This window comes from Henckelia pumila, chromosome 4 (assembly GCF_033568475.1).
Source record: "Henckelia pumila isolate YLH828 chromosome 4, ASM3356847v2, whole genome shotgun sequence".
In the NCBI taxonomy this organism is placed as follows: Eukaryota; Viridiplantae; Streptophyta; class Magnoliopsida; order Lamiales; family Gesneriaceae; genus Henckelia; species Henckelia pumila.
In genome coordinates this window covers 37,459,878-37,474,371 of record NC_133123.1, presented here as the reverse complement: position 1 = coordinate 37,474,371, position 14,494 = coordinate 37,459,878, and positions in this window count along the sequence as shown.

Here is a 14,494-nt window from a genome sequence, read left to right as displayed (position 1 = left end):
TGTTAAACCATGATTCAAGTTGAGTTTTGGATGATTTTGGATTGAATTTTCAACTTGACAGCAACATGGATTCTGCAGAATTTTCGAGCAGAAATGTCCGCTCGATCGGTTGAATTGCACCGATCGAGCGAGGCCTGGATTTTCAAAACAGAGAAGTCCATTTTTGTTCTCGATCAATCGGAAAAGTTTTACCGATCGAGCGAGGCCAAGTTTTGCTCAAACCCGAGAAATGGATTTTCTTGCCCGCTCGATCGGTAGGATTTAACCGATCGAGCGAGGTGCCCTTTTAAAAAAAATTTAGTCTTAGTTTGATTATTCTTTTTGTGTATGATTAATTGTTAATTAATCGGTAATTGTCCTAAGATTAGATTAGCAACCAGAGGTCCCCACACATATATTCATGAATTTTCTAAAAAAATTCATTAAAGAAAAAATAAATCTAAGAATAGAGAGAAAAAAACCTATACGCCAAGAGTCTCTCTTGCGTTCCAGCCGCCCAAATCTGAATTCTTCTCCCAAATTTTTAAGTTCTAAAAGTATTTAAAGACTAGAGACCTAAATAAAAGAATTTTAAAAATTAAAAATTCTTTCCCGAACAGCGCATCTCGCTCGATCGGTAGAACTTGACCGATAGAGCGAGCATATTTTTAGCCTCCTATTATTTTCATATTTCTTGGCACCGCTCGATCGGTTGATGTCTACCGATTGAGCGGTCATCTTTTCTCTCGCAAATCTACACGCAAACAGCATCAGCGTAAACAAGACTCCCATGTTGCGCGATAGCGCTTCAACCAGCGTAAACAAGTATCTTTCTTGAGCAAACGCGCTACAAGTAGTGCAAACGGCATCTTAATTTCTCTTCCCAACAGCGCATGGTTTTCTTTTCTATATTCTTTTTTCTCATTTACTTTTGTCCCTAAATCAAACCAAAAACATTCATTACAATGAATTTAATCAATGCAAACTCTCCTAATCACATCAATTAACACACATAAATATATCACAATATCATAACATCAAAATCCCCCATACTTAATCCTTGCTCGCCCTCGAACAACACAAAACCAATAATAATTTCGAACTCATAATCCATAACAAAAATAACCATGATCTTCACATTTATGCCTCAGGAATAAATTCAATGCATGATCAAGAAAGGTTAAAATGCTAACAATGGAACAAGTAAAATATCCAGACATTTCAACTAGAGATATAGCCCCGAACGTGTGTGTGTGTATGGTCATTAGCAAGTGTCATGCACACTTCACATATCTATTCAATGTAAAACCCCACAATAGCTCAAGTTGCACACCAACAAATTAAATTAAACCATTGAGAAATTTTATAGTATTTTCACTTGTCCGAGTAATTGCAACCAGTTATACTCAACTCCATACATTCTCTATACTTCGCTCTTGGAATTTATAGGACTAGAATTTCAATCTTCATTCCAATGTTTCCCCTCACCTTACTATCTCCATTCTTTGATCTTTAATCAATTCAAACTCTCCTAATCACATCAATTAACACACATAAATATAGCACAATATCATCACATCATCAAGTTTTAATATAGTGATTAATAAAGTGTCGATCCCACGAGGAGTAGAATGAAATATTCAGTACTTGTAATTAAAATAGTCTAAACTTTATCTAGAAAAACAAAATCTCATAATTTTTGCAGAAAAATAAAATAATCAATAAATTTTGATAGCACGCACATAACTTTCAAATAGAATACCAATCAGAGAAAAATAGTCTAGAGGTTTAGATTTCAACTGGTTTCAACAACAATCAATCCTAATTAGTTTATTTTCATGAATTCTTCTCAATTAATAGCCAAGAACACTTATTCCCCTCTCCCGAGCAAAAAATAATATTTATCAACTACAATTCAATTTCAATGTCCCTATTAAGAATCTAATTGCAGTGATCTATGCAATACAATGTTCTTTTTAAAAGCTCTGTTAATATTATACACTCTCCCGAGCTATATAAATAATTAACAGTGTTATTTCTATTGGTCCTATTCAAAATCTACTCTCCTGAGTGCCAGATTTCAAATAAATATTACAATTCAATTATTGATCAGGTAATTGAAAAGACATTCAAATCTAGAAAAAACAATTAATCTATAAGAATTCAATCTAATAAAATCAAAAATTCGTAATTGCATCTACACGAGGTTCCATCCGACCTCTAGACTCTAAAAAAATTAGTTCATAATAAAATTCTGAATAAAACAAATCATATTCAAAAATCCAGACATCAAATCAGAATTTAATAACTAAAAGATAAAGAAAACAAATCCTTCAATGCGATGTCGTGTCCGGACTCCCGATCTCCATATTTATTCTTCACGATAAAGCACAAATTCTTCCTCAAAAATCACGATCAAATCTCAAAAATTCTTTTTCTCTGAAGTATTGCGGTCGTTATGCGTGTGTGTCGGCCCCCCTCTTTCTATTAGAAAATCCTTTTTATATCATGCACAAAAGCCCACTAAGAAAGCCTAATAAAATACTTGCCGAAATAATTAGAACTCTGATTTTTGGAAACAGGAGGGCGCTCAGTTGGTAGGCGCGGGCGTGCGTATGTCTCGGTTTCTCAAATCCATCTTCACATAACAAGCGCGATTGCGCTTCTCTTTCTTCTTCTTTAGCGCTTCTTTAGCGCTAAATATTCCCCAAGGCCCAATCGAAAAACCCAATAGTCTCTTCTCGTTTCTTTTCTTTTCTTCCTTTTCTTTACAACTTCTTCTCTCATTTTAATTCTTTTCTCTTCTCAATTCTCATTTTTTTTCTTCCCACAATAATTCAATAATTTCCTACAAACACAAAAACAACAAAACTCGCGCATAAATCTGTTCGAAACCAACAATTAACAATAAAAATCATAATTAATTTGAGTTTATAAAATACACTTATCAAATACCCTCAAACTTAAACTTTTGCTAGTCCCGAGCAAAACTATTAAAAACAATCCAATAAACCAACATTTCACCACACCAACAAAGATAACATCAGTTAAACAAACCAATTGGCCTCCTATAACCAACAAATAATCCATGTATAGTTAAATTTCTCAATAGTTCTCGTGCGTGTGTGAATTACCAATCATGTCTATCTACCTAGCTTCCGATCCACTGATGCAACAAGTTCGTTTCATAGAATCATCAACTCCGTTCTCTAGTTTCAAAACACCGTCAACCAAGTTCAACTTCTACTAACTAAGATCAAAAGGATTTTTCAAATTATTTCATAATTTATTTTTCATAAAATTACCAAATTTTGCACTCAGTTTTTATTTATTTATTTTGCCCCATTTTATCCGCAGATTTAGCTATAACTAAATATAGGATTTGAATTTCAATCCCCTCTTCTTTAGCTCGGATGGAACATCAACCTCATTTTATCCCCAAACTTAGCAATGGAATAGTGAATAGAATTTCAAATACTTTACAAGCCCAGATGAAGTTGTTAAATTTTTTTCAAAAATTAATTCACTTTTTCAACCCCATTTAAACCGCATACTTAGCCAAGACAAAGGAATTAGGATTTCAATTCCTTATCAATGACCCAAATGGAGTTATTATTAATTATCATATTTTAATTCCTAAATCATTTTTAAGCTCGTAGAAATCTACCTCGGTTTCAAGCATAAATCCACAAATTTAAGAATAAAATCATCCAATTCATTCACAAAATCACAAAGTTTTTCTAATCACTATGTATCTAGACAATCATGTTAAAGTGCATAATTTTGTTTTGAGAACTCAAGAAAAATTTCACCAATACTAGATTAAATTTTATTTTCACCTCATTCATCATCATATGCCAATTATCAAACAACAACACCAACATTAACATTAAATATATATCAACATAAAAATTCAATTTCTCACATCAACATCTTCAAACATGCAAAAATAATTATTCACCCCACAAACTTATTATAATAATTGTCCTCAATGATTAAAAAAATGAAAAGAACAAGGGGTTCATACCTCAGTTACCGAACATCAGTACTCGATATCATCATCATATCGTCGTGGAAAGAACTTTTTCAACATATATAGCTCCGTCAGAAATCGGACATGGGAGGAGATTGAGAAAACACAACGTGAACACATTGTAATCCTAGAAAACATGCACACGGTCAGATATGCAAAAGTAAAGCCCAAAGCAATGGAGAAAATATATGGCATGTAATATTTGCGGGAAGAAGCACAAATGCGAGTAGGAGTTGCGCCCTTAGGAGCTCGATGGTGCATGGAATATGAGCCGTTTATGAGTGTAATAGCGCATTGGGAGATGATTGTCTCATTGTAATGCCCCAAACTGTAGCGACCCATCCCGGATCCACTACCTAAACAGAGTTAAGAGCATAATTAAACATGCATTAAATAAATCGCTGCAGAAGTCTTAAATACAGATAGACCGGCAGAATACAACTGGTTAAACAAACTCGATTATACAACCCAATCGAATTTAAATAAAAACCTATAGATAATCCTGCTGTCTTCAAGGTCACTAGCTACTCCAGGCTCCGGGTGCTCAATCCTGCACCTACACCTGCCCCATCGAATAGGGTGTCCAGATATACAAAAAAGACTGGACGTGAGCTCTAAGCTCAATACGAAAGCACAGATAAACATACAAACATGATGCATGCAAATGACAGGGTATCCATATCTGGGATAAATGTATACAAACTGCTCATACTGGCGCCTGGGATATAAGCTCGTTACATCGGGGTAGCTAACCACTGTGTGCGACCACTCATTACCGAATAACGGACACGGACCACGGAGTCCTCCAGATATCAGTACCTAAGGGTACTCGATATCAAAACATCCATCCAACAGGGCTGAGTAACCCTAACTGGCTCATCTCAAAAGATATACTGATGTACAGGCACAAGATGATATGCACATGCCGCATAACAATAATAACATGCAAACACATAAATGCAACATATAAGCATGCATATCCGCTGGCAATCTCAGTCAGTACTTACGTACCTTTCTAAGGCAGTCCTAGTACTCCCACTCTAGGTTCCAAGCCTATCAACAAGTCTACAATGCAAATATCCATGCATCAATCAATAAGCTCTAAAAGCCATAACTAAGCTATTGCATACTCCTAATTAATTTAAGGAGACCATAGCTATACCTGCGTCCGTCGTCAGCCCACTGATGGCGACTATCCCGCAACTAGGGGCACACCCCTACTGCAGCTCCACAGCCTCGAGCACTGCTCCGCTAAACGAGTACTGCTCAGCTACTATGTCAAACACTGTCTGACTATACTACAACAAATATTCTACTCCAACTCTAAAATAAGAGTACCCAAAGCCCTAAAATAGATCCACAAGGGCGAAGGAGAGAATTTGGAATTGGTAAGAAATGAGGAGCTCGGACCTCATATTTATAGCCAATGATCGGAAGCTCCGTTCCTGATCTGAAGCTCCGAACGTGTAGATCGGAAGATCCGTTCCTCCGATCGGAAGCTCCGTTCGATAATTGTCAATTCGTCCACATGCAACCACACACCTGTCATCGACAACCATCGGAAGCTCCGATCCTGATCGGACGTTCCGATCCCCCTGCTTCCGATGTGGTTCCGAACTCACCAAGATCGGAGGCTCCGATCCTGGATCGGTGGTTCCGATCCCACTCGAGTCATGAAACCCTCTAAGACATTTTCGAGTGTCCTGGATCCATTTCTTGACTCCGTTAATCCTTCTGGAATTTTCTTAATCATGTTTTACTTAATCTCGACATGATTATACGATTAATTACTCATTAATCACTAGTTTTGGATACGGGTCACTACACAAACTATCTTAATTGATTTTATTTGAGATAATCCGAGATTTTAGAATTCTAGAATCGATTTGATTTTGATCAGGGACTATTTTGCAATTTTTGGAAATTTCAAGGACTAAAGTGCAAAATGGGATTTATTATCTTGGCCTTGATTGAGTTGACTAGTCTTCATTACCTTTCTCCTTCAGCTTCTCCATCGCCTCTCTCCTCCATGGAAGCTTAGGAACGTGATCTTCAAGATTTTCTTCTTCGGTTTCGATCGATCCGTCCGTTAGAATTTAAAATTGAAGGCAGTTTAGCGATCACGGTTGTGAGAGCTTCGTTCTATTGTAAGTATTTCTCCGATCAGATATGTTTTATTTTTTGGATGTAGTTGAAATTTGATTCTTTTTGGGTATGATGTTCTTTAGACAGTTCTTATCGTTTATTCTGAGACGAAATTGAAATAGAGCGTCGTTCTGAATTGTTATGATTTTTGAAGTGAATTTCAAAAATTAGGATTTTGAGATTTGATTTGTTGTGTTGTGTATGTTCTTTTTTAGATAGTTATTGAGTTATTGGATTGACTTTCTGCTGTCTGTGTTTTCGGTTTGATCAGAATATAGCCGTTATGTCGTCGGTTTGAGTTTTGGGCTTTTGTTTTGGTTTGAATTGAGTTGAGCTGTTTCAGTCGAGTTTGAATGATGTTATTGATCTCGAGCCTTTGTTACTTCTTCTACAGTTAGTTTGAAGGTCGTGGAATTGCGGGATTTCATATTTGGATCGTGTTGAAGATTGAAGCCGGTATAGTATCGATTTCTTGTTGAATCGATTGAGGAAGATTGAGTGAGTTTTGAATGAGTATCTTGTTGTTGTTTCCAGGTTTGGAGCATAGACGTATTGAGAAGAGGTATAAGACAACTTAGAGTTGAATGGAACGTGTGACTCAAATCCGACTTGATTCGAGTGTTCCGGAGAAACCACATACTATCATGTTAATTGATTATTTGAATTGGTTGAGTTATGAATTGCATTGCATTCATATTGAGCCAAATGATTTGGTTCATTTTGAGTTAAATGTTCTGAGAATTATAGATAGGGGCTTTGTAAGCGATTTATTACAATAGCTGAGTAACTCCCTATAGTTGTTTCAAAGTCTATAGGTTTGAAATGTACACCCTCCACCTCGAGTGGAGAAGTAGGTGTGACTGTTGTGATGTTTCAGCCTCGGGATCCCATAGAGGAAGAGAAGAATCAGATCACCTTTTGATTATCCAGACATGATAATCCCAAAGTTTTAAAGACATGCATTTCATTTTAGATTACTTCTTGAATTGCATGATTGAGATTTGTACATCATTAGTTGATATATTGAATGATATTACATGTTTTTTTGCTTATTTCTGGGAATGTTATTTTCACCGGATTATCCGGTTGTTGTCTTGTTTTGTATGTGTGCTTGGCAACAGGTGGGGCAGGATCAAGTCGGAGATCGCATGGCTAGGTGGTCTAGTGATAGAGTGAGGACTTGGAGTTGGTTTGAGAAGTCGAATTTGTAATTCGAACTTGTTATGTTTTTAGTTTTGGTACTTTGAAGTGTTTAAACTAGAAGCAAAGCATGTACTACCGAATCGCTTATATGTTCAACTTTATACTTGTTATGTATTGTATCATGTGAGTTGTTTGTACCAAAAAAGCTTGTTTTGTTGTTGGGATTTTATGAGTATAAGATGTTTCTTAGACCTCCGAGTATTTTGGATGTTGGAAGACTGTTCTGGAATGTAGATATTTGCCCAAAAATAGGTGCGTCCGATCTATGTTTTTTGACGAACGGAGCGCGGGCTATTTCTGAGTTTTCTATTTTGGCTTTCGGAAGGGGGCGCTCGGTCGGTGAATAGTTGCGGACCGCGCACAACCCCTTTTGAAAAAAAAATTGTTGTTATTCTTTGGATCTTTGTTGATGATTCTTTAATTATGTATCTTTTAGATGATTAGAATCGAGGTCCTCACATTAAGTGGTATCAGAGCGATAAGATCTTGGACTGAACTTAGAAGTGAGCGGGGTAGATCGAGTCCGGTTGCACTGACTTCTCGCATGTATTTGAGTTATTTAATTGATTCATTTAATACGATGCAAGCATGCTTTATTGATTGATAATTATTTGGATTAAATTTTTAAAGCATGATTTACTTGAGTTATCAATTGCTTGGATTTTCGGGATCGGATACGAATCTTCTCGAATTGGTTGAATTATTCGAGGAGGAGATTTTGGTCACCTAATGGAATTATTGGAATTGGATTATCTGTGTCCTAACCCTTGATTATCAGATTATGGGTCCTCGAATGATGTTGAATAGGAACTCATCGCCAGTTATTCCTCCGAATGAAAATCCGCATGTAGTCACTCCTCGAATGAACAGGGCAGTATAGTGACAGATCAAATGGATGCAAGGCGAGACTCATTTCTTGCCATTCTCTTGCTGTCAAGGCGAGACTCAGTTCTTGCCATTCTCTTGCTCGATTCATGCACAAAATTATTAACAACATCTGTAAGGCCCGAGATTAATTAGAAATTAATCCGAATTTAATTTGATTTTAATCCGAGTATATTTAATTTGGTAATATTTAGAGTTTTGATTTAAATTCTAATATTCTTAAATTATTTAGGATTGAAATTGAATTAAAATAAGGACCGAGGACCAAATTGCAATTATTGAAGAGTTGAGGGACTAAATTACAAATATTATATAACTTATCAGATTTTAAGTTTATTACTCAGCATGAAACGTGTACTTGCCTTAGACATTTCAGAAGTTTGAAGCAGAGAGCCCGTTTTCTTCATTTTTCCTTTGCAACTTTGAGATTCAATTTGCCGTAACTTTTGAACCGGTTATCCGATTTCGATTCCGTAAATTGTTCTGGAATCCTTACGACGAGGGCTTCGATCTCGTATAAGTTTTATGTTGTGTTATTTGGATTTCAAAATCAGTATGGAGCAGATATCATACTTTGAATCATTGATCATGTTTTTGAGTTTGTATTGCTTCTTTTTCGAAACCGGATGAAGAGCTTATGTTATTATGTTGAATCTTGATTCTAGATTGTTATATGATTGTTATGGCTCTTTGTGATGAGGTTTTGAAGATTATATCAGCTGGTTTTCTTGATTGAGAGCACGTACACATGGTTTGAATAAAAGAAATGATTTCGGGGTTACGTCGTTTACCGATTTTGAATCGCTACGCCATTTAATCGAGTTTTTGGACTGTGTTGTTATTCGATAGCTAAGCTGAAACACTTATCTTGAGGATGTGAATGTTATAGTATTTTTCTTATTCAGTTTCAGTTGAGTTTGAAGGCTAAACGACACAAGACGCCGACTTGAACTAACGAAGAAAGAGTTGAGGTTTGAAATGCGATTGATTGATGAATTCTTGATGGTTTTGACTCGTTTCTGAAATGATAGATTGATATGAAGTTTGATATATGTCTTTTGATTATATCTCACAGATTGGAAGAGTTCAGAACCTCGATAAAAGAAGGTATAATGACGACATCGCGAAGTAGGGACTTTGAAACTCAAGAACGACTATTTTTGAGTTGGCCCGCAAAAACCACATACTTGTTTATGTTTTGATTTGATTATGATGTTGTCGATCCATCTCAGGTAGTGGATCTTTAAATTTGAGTTGATAGAATGCTACATTGAATTGATTCTATGTCAAGGTTGATGTTAACCTTATTTGCGAGTCGGTTACGAACTCGTTAGATGGATATCCATGTCAAGATCAGTTATGAATATTGATGGCCTCAAAGTTATGTGAATCAATTCGTATTAGAAGCGTTTACGTACTCTATTTGTTGAGTCGAGTTTTAAATAGAGTAGATATGATTTATTTAACGCTTCCTATATGTTGGTTATACTGAGAATTGTATCTCACCGGAGTTTATCCGGCCGTTGTCTTGTTTTGTATGTGTGCATGACAACAGATGGGGCAGGATCTAGTGATCGACATCATTGACAGCTGGGAGAGAGAGTCTAGAACGTGAGGACTCTAGTTGTAGATGTACTTAGACGTATGACAAGCATGATAGAACACTTAACATGATATGTTGGAAGAACTTTGAAACAAGTTGTGTAATCTTATGTTTTGAGTAGTTTGTGATCTAGTTGTAGTTGTAAAAGCTAGTTTATTATGCTCAAGACTTGATTTATGAGTATATGTATGTTTATAGAAGTCATATCATGTTAGTATCTTTGATTGATGTTGAATAATGCCAAGATGCAAGTTTTGACAGCACAAAACAATTCTGCAGATTTTTTGGAATTTGGAGGCCGCTCGATCGGCAGAAGTTGGCAGATCGAGAGAGCCTTGTAATTTGCAAGGAGAGGATTTGAGTTTTTGGCTCGCTCGATCTTCAGAAGTTGACGGATCGAGCGAGGCCAAATTGTGTTCCATCCGAGAGTTGAGCAATTGTGCTCGCTCGATCGGGTGTTTTTCACCGATCGAGCGAGACACTGAATTTTTTTTAAAAAAATATTTTTTACTTGGCTCTTGGTTTATTCAATTGATGTTTAATGAATGTTAATTGTTCATTAATTACCCTAAAATGAGATTAGCAACCCGAGGTCCCCACAACAGGTGGTATCAGAGCATAAGTTTCTTGGACCGAGACTAGATGAGCGGGTAGATCGAGTCTTCTATTCTGATTTATTTATTGCTTTCATAATTGTATGGTATATGATTTATTGTTTACCGATATTAAATTATCACATGATGTTGTGATAATTTACGAAGAATATGCTATACAATGTTTTGAATTACATGCTATCTAGTTATATGATTGAAGTAATAGCATGTATTGAATGAAGATGAATCGAAACTTGATCTTTTAAGAAGGCATTGTGGATTGCAACAGACTTGTTGTATTTGAGATTTAACTGTACACTAATCTGTTTGATTATCAGATATGCCTCCCCGACCAGCACCGAGAGTTAGACAGACGTTGGCTACGAATCATCCTGAACAGACAAATGCTGCACAGGTCCCAGTGACAGTGTCTGAACATGGACAGGGTAGTACTTCTATTGATGAATTCAGTGATGCTAATCCGATGGAGAAACTTCTGAAACGATTCCAGTCATTCAAACCACCGAAGTTGCAAGAAACAGATAATGATGTAGAATGTGAGAACTGGCTAGAAGATATTGAGCAGCTATTTGAGTCTATTGATTATACAGATGATCATCGTGTGAGACTGATAATTCATCAACTGCATGGCCTTGCCAAGAGTTGGTGGATAGCAACGAAGAGAGCATTGGAAAACCAAGGTACTGTTATTACCTGGTCTGTATTTCGAACTGCTTTCTATCAGCATTTCTTTCCTGTGTCTTATCGCAAGGACAAAGGAGCAGAGTTTGCAAGTTTGCAACAGGGACAGTTAAATATCGAGGAATATGTTGCAAAATTAACTAGCTTGTTGAATTTTGCTCCACATATTGATGTTAATGATGAAGCTCAAGCCGATCAATTCATCAATGTCTTGAATCCTGATGTGTTTACACTTGTGAAATCGAGAAGACCGAATACCTTTGCTGATGCTTTGAATCGAGCAAAGGGCGCAGAAGCAGTAATACTGAAACAAAGAGGAGCTCAGTTTGTTCCCCAACCTATGAAGCAACCACAAGAACAACCACAGATTCCACAGCCAACTCGATTTAAAGCTGGAGGTAGCAGCAGTGGAAAGAAAAGTTTCTTCAAGGGTAAGAGCAAACAGTTCAAGAGATCAGGTGGTGGTAGCTCTTCTAGTTCCAGTGGATCCCGACAGTCTAGAGCTGGACAGAAGTCTGATGTGTATTGCACCAAGTGTGGTGGACGCCATACCAATGAACAATGTCGAGAGGTATTTGGAAGCTGCCACATTTGCAACAAGATGGGACACTTTGCGAGAGTGTGTCCACAACGAGGATCTGAGGGTGCACAGGGTACTGGAGCATCGAGACCGGTAGGTCAATCCACATCTTCTGTTCACTCTTTTCAACCACAGCCTGCAGCACCGAGTAGAGGAGGAGGTCAGACGGTGAATCAACCTCCGAGGCAACAAGCACGAGTGTTTGCATTTACTGAAGAGCAAGCACAAGCGGCACCAGACGATGTGATTGCAGGTAAATGTTCCATTTCTGGTTATCCTGCTTATGTCTTATTTGATACTGGTGCGTCGCATACCTTCATCTCTGAACAATTTGTTACGTTGTATTCATTGCCTGTTGAGTCATTAGATACTGTAGTGTCTATATCTTCACCGTTGGGAAAAGGTATAGTATCAGTGAAGTCTGTAAGAAATTGTGTACTACAGTACGAAGGTAATTTTGAGCTTGACTGTATCGTTCTTGGTTTATCTGATTTTGATTGCATAATCGGTATCGATATGCTAACCAAGTACAGAGCCACAGTGGACTGTTTTCAGAAGATTGTGAAGTTCAGACCGGATTTGACTGATGAATGGAAATTCTATGGTAAGGGATCACGAGCTAAAATTCTTTTGATATCTGTTCTCTCTATGACTGACTTGTTACAGAAAGGGGCAGAAGGATTCCTTATTTATGCAGTCGATATACTGAAGACTAGTCCGAAATTGACGATATACCGGTGGTGAGCGAGTTTGCAGATGTATTCCCTGGTGAGATTCCAGGATTTCCACCATACAGAGAGGTAGACTTCGGTATTGAATTGATGTTAGGTACACAACCGATATCAAAAGCACCGTACCGAATGGCACCGATTGAACTGAAAGAATTGAAGGACCAACTTGAAGATTTGTTGGCCAAAGGATATATCAGACCGAGTGTATCCCCATGGGGTGCTCCGGTATTATTTGTTAGAAAGAAATACGGATCGATGAGACTATGTATTGACTACCGGCAATTGAACAAAGCAATGGTAAAGAATCGCTATCCTTTACCTCGTATCGATGATTTATTTGATCAATTTCAGGGATCGTCAGTATATTCGAAGATTGATCTACGATCCAGTTATCATCAATTAAGGGTTAGAGACGAGGACATTCCTAAGACTGCATTTAGAAGCAGGTATGGCCATTACATATTCATAGTCATGCCTTTTGGTCTAACGAATGCACCAGCAGTTTTTATGGGATTGATGAATAGAGTATTTCAAAGATATTTAGATGACTTTGTGATTATCTTTATCGATGATATTTTGATATACTCTAAGAATTTATGTGAACATGCTGATCATCTTAGAATTTTACTGAGGACATTAAGAGAGGAGAAATTGTATGCCAAGTTATCCAAATGTGAGTTTTGGTTGCAAAGAGTTGTGTTTCTTGGTCATGTAATTTCAGGAGATGGCATTTCAGTTGATCCGAGTAAGGTTGAAGCTGTGATCAGTTGGCAGAGACCGACATCTGTGCCAGAAATTTGAATTTTTATGGGCTTAGCTGGTTATTACCGTCGATTTATTCGAGATTTTTCATCTATAGCAAAGCCTATTACACAGCTTACACATAAGAATGCACCATTTATTTGGTCTGAGGCTTGTGAAAGAAGTTTTATCGAACTCAAGAAGAGATTAACTACAGCGCCGATTTTAATAATTCCTACAGGTACTGGTGATTTTGTTGTTTATTGTGATGCTTCTCACCAGGGTTTGGGATGTATTTTAATGCAGAAAGGACATGTTATTGCTTATGCTTCTCGAAAACTGAAACCACATGGAGTCAGGTATCCGATCATGATCTTGAATTGGCTGCAATCGTCTTTGCATTAAAAATCTGGAGACATTACTTATACGGAGAGAAGTTTGAAATCTTTTCTGATCACAAAAGTTTGACGTATCTGTTCTCACAGTCTGAATTGAACATGAGACAACGACGATGGCTTGATTTACTGAAAGATTTTGATTGTGAAATCAAATACTATCCGGGAAAATCTAACGCAGCAGCAGATGCCCTGAGTAGAAAAGTATGTGCTCTATCTTTATCTACTGTAGGTGTATCTAATTTGATTGAGAATTGTTGTGTTTCTAGTTATATATTTGAGATAGATAGAAGGCCTATGAGAGTGTATGCAATCAGTGCTGATCCAGAATTGTTGATTCGTATAAAAGAAGCACAGAAAGCCGATCAGAATGTGCAGAAATAGATTGAAATGATCAGATCAGGACATCAGTCTGAATACAAGGTTAGTGATGATGATATCTTGTATGTGAATAACCGAATAGTTGTTCCCAATATTGCATACTTGAGACAGAATATTTTGAAAGAAGCCCATTGCAGTCGTTTCAGTGTTCACCCTGGAGGCAGAAAGATGTACAACGACTTGAAGAGTCAGTACTGGTGGAAACAAATAAAGTTTGATGTGACTGAATTTGTGTCAAAATGTTTGAATTGCCAATAGGTGAAGGCTGAAAGAAAGAAACCAGGTGGCTTACTACAAAGTTTATCGATTCTTGAATGTAAATGGGACCACATTTCCATGGAATTTGTAACGAAGTTGCCACGATCATCTCGAGGATGCGATGCTGTTTGGGTGATCATCGACAGGTTGACGAAATCTGCGTGCTTTATTCCTTATCGAATGACTTATCGTCATGATCAAATGGCGGATCTCTATATTCGAGAAGTGGTAAGATTACACGGTGTGCCAAAGTCTATTGTATCTG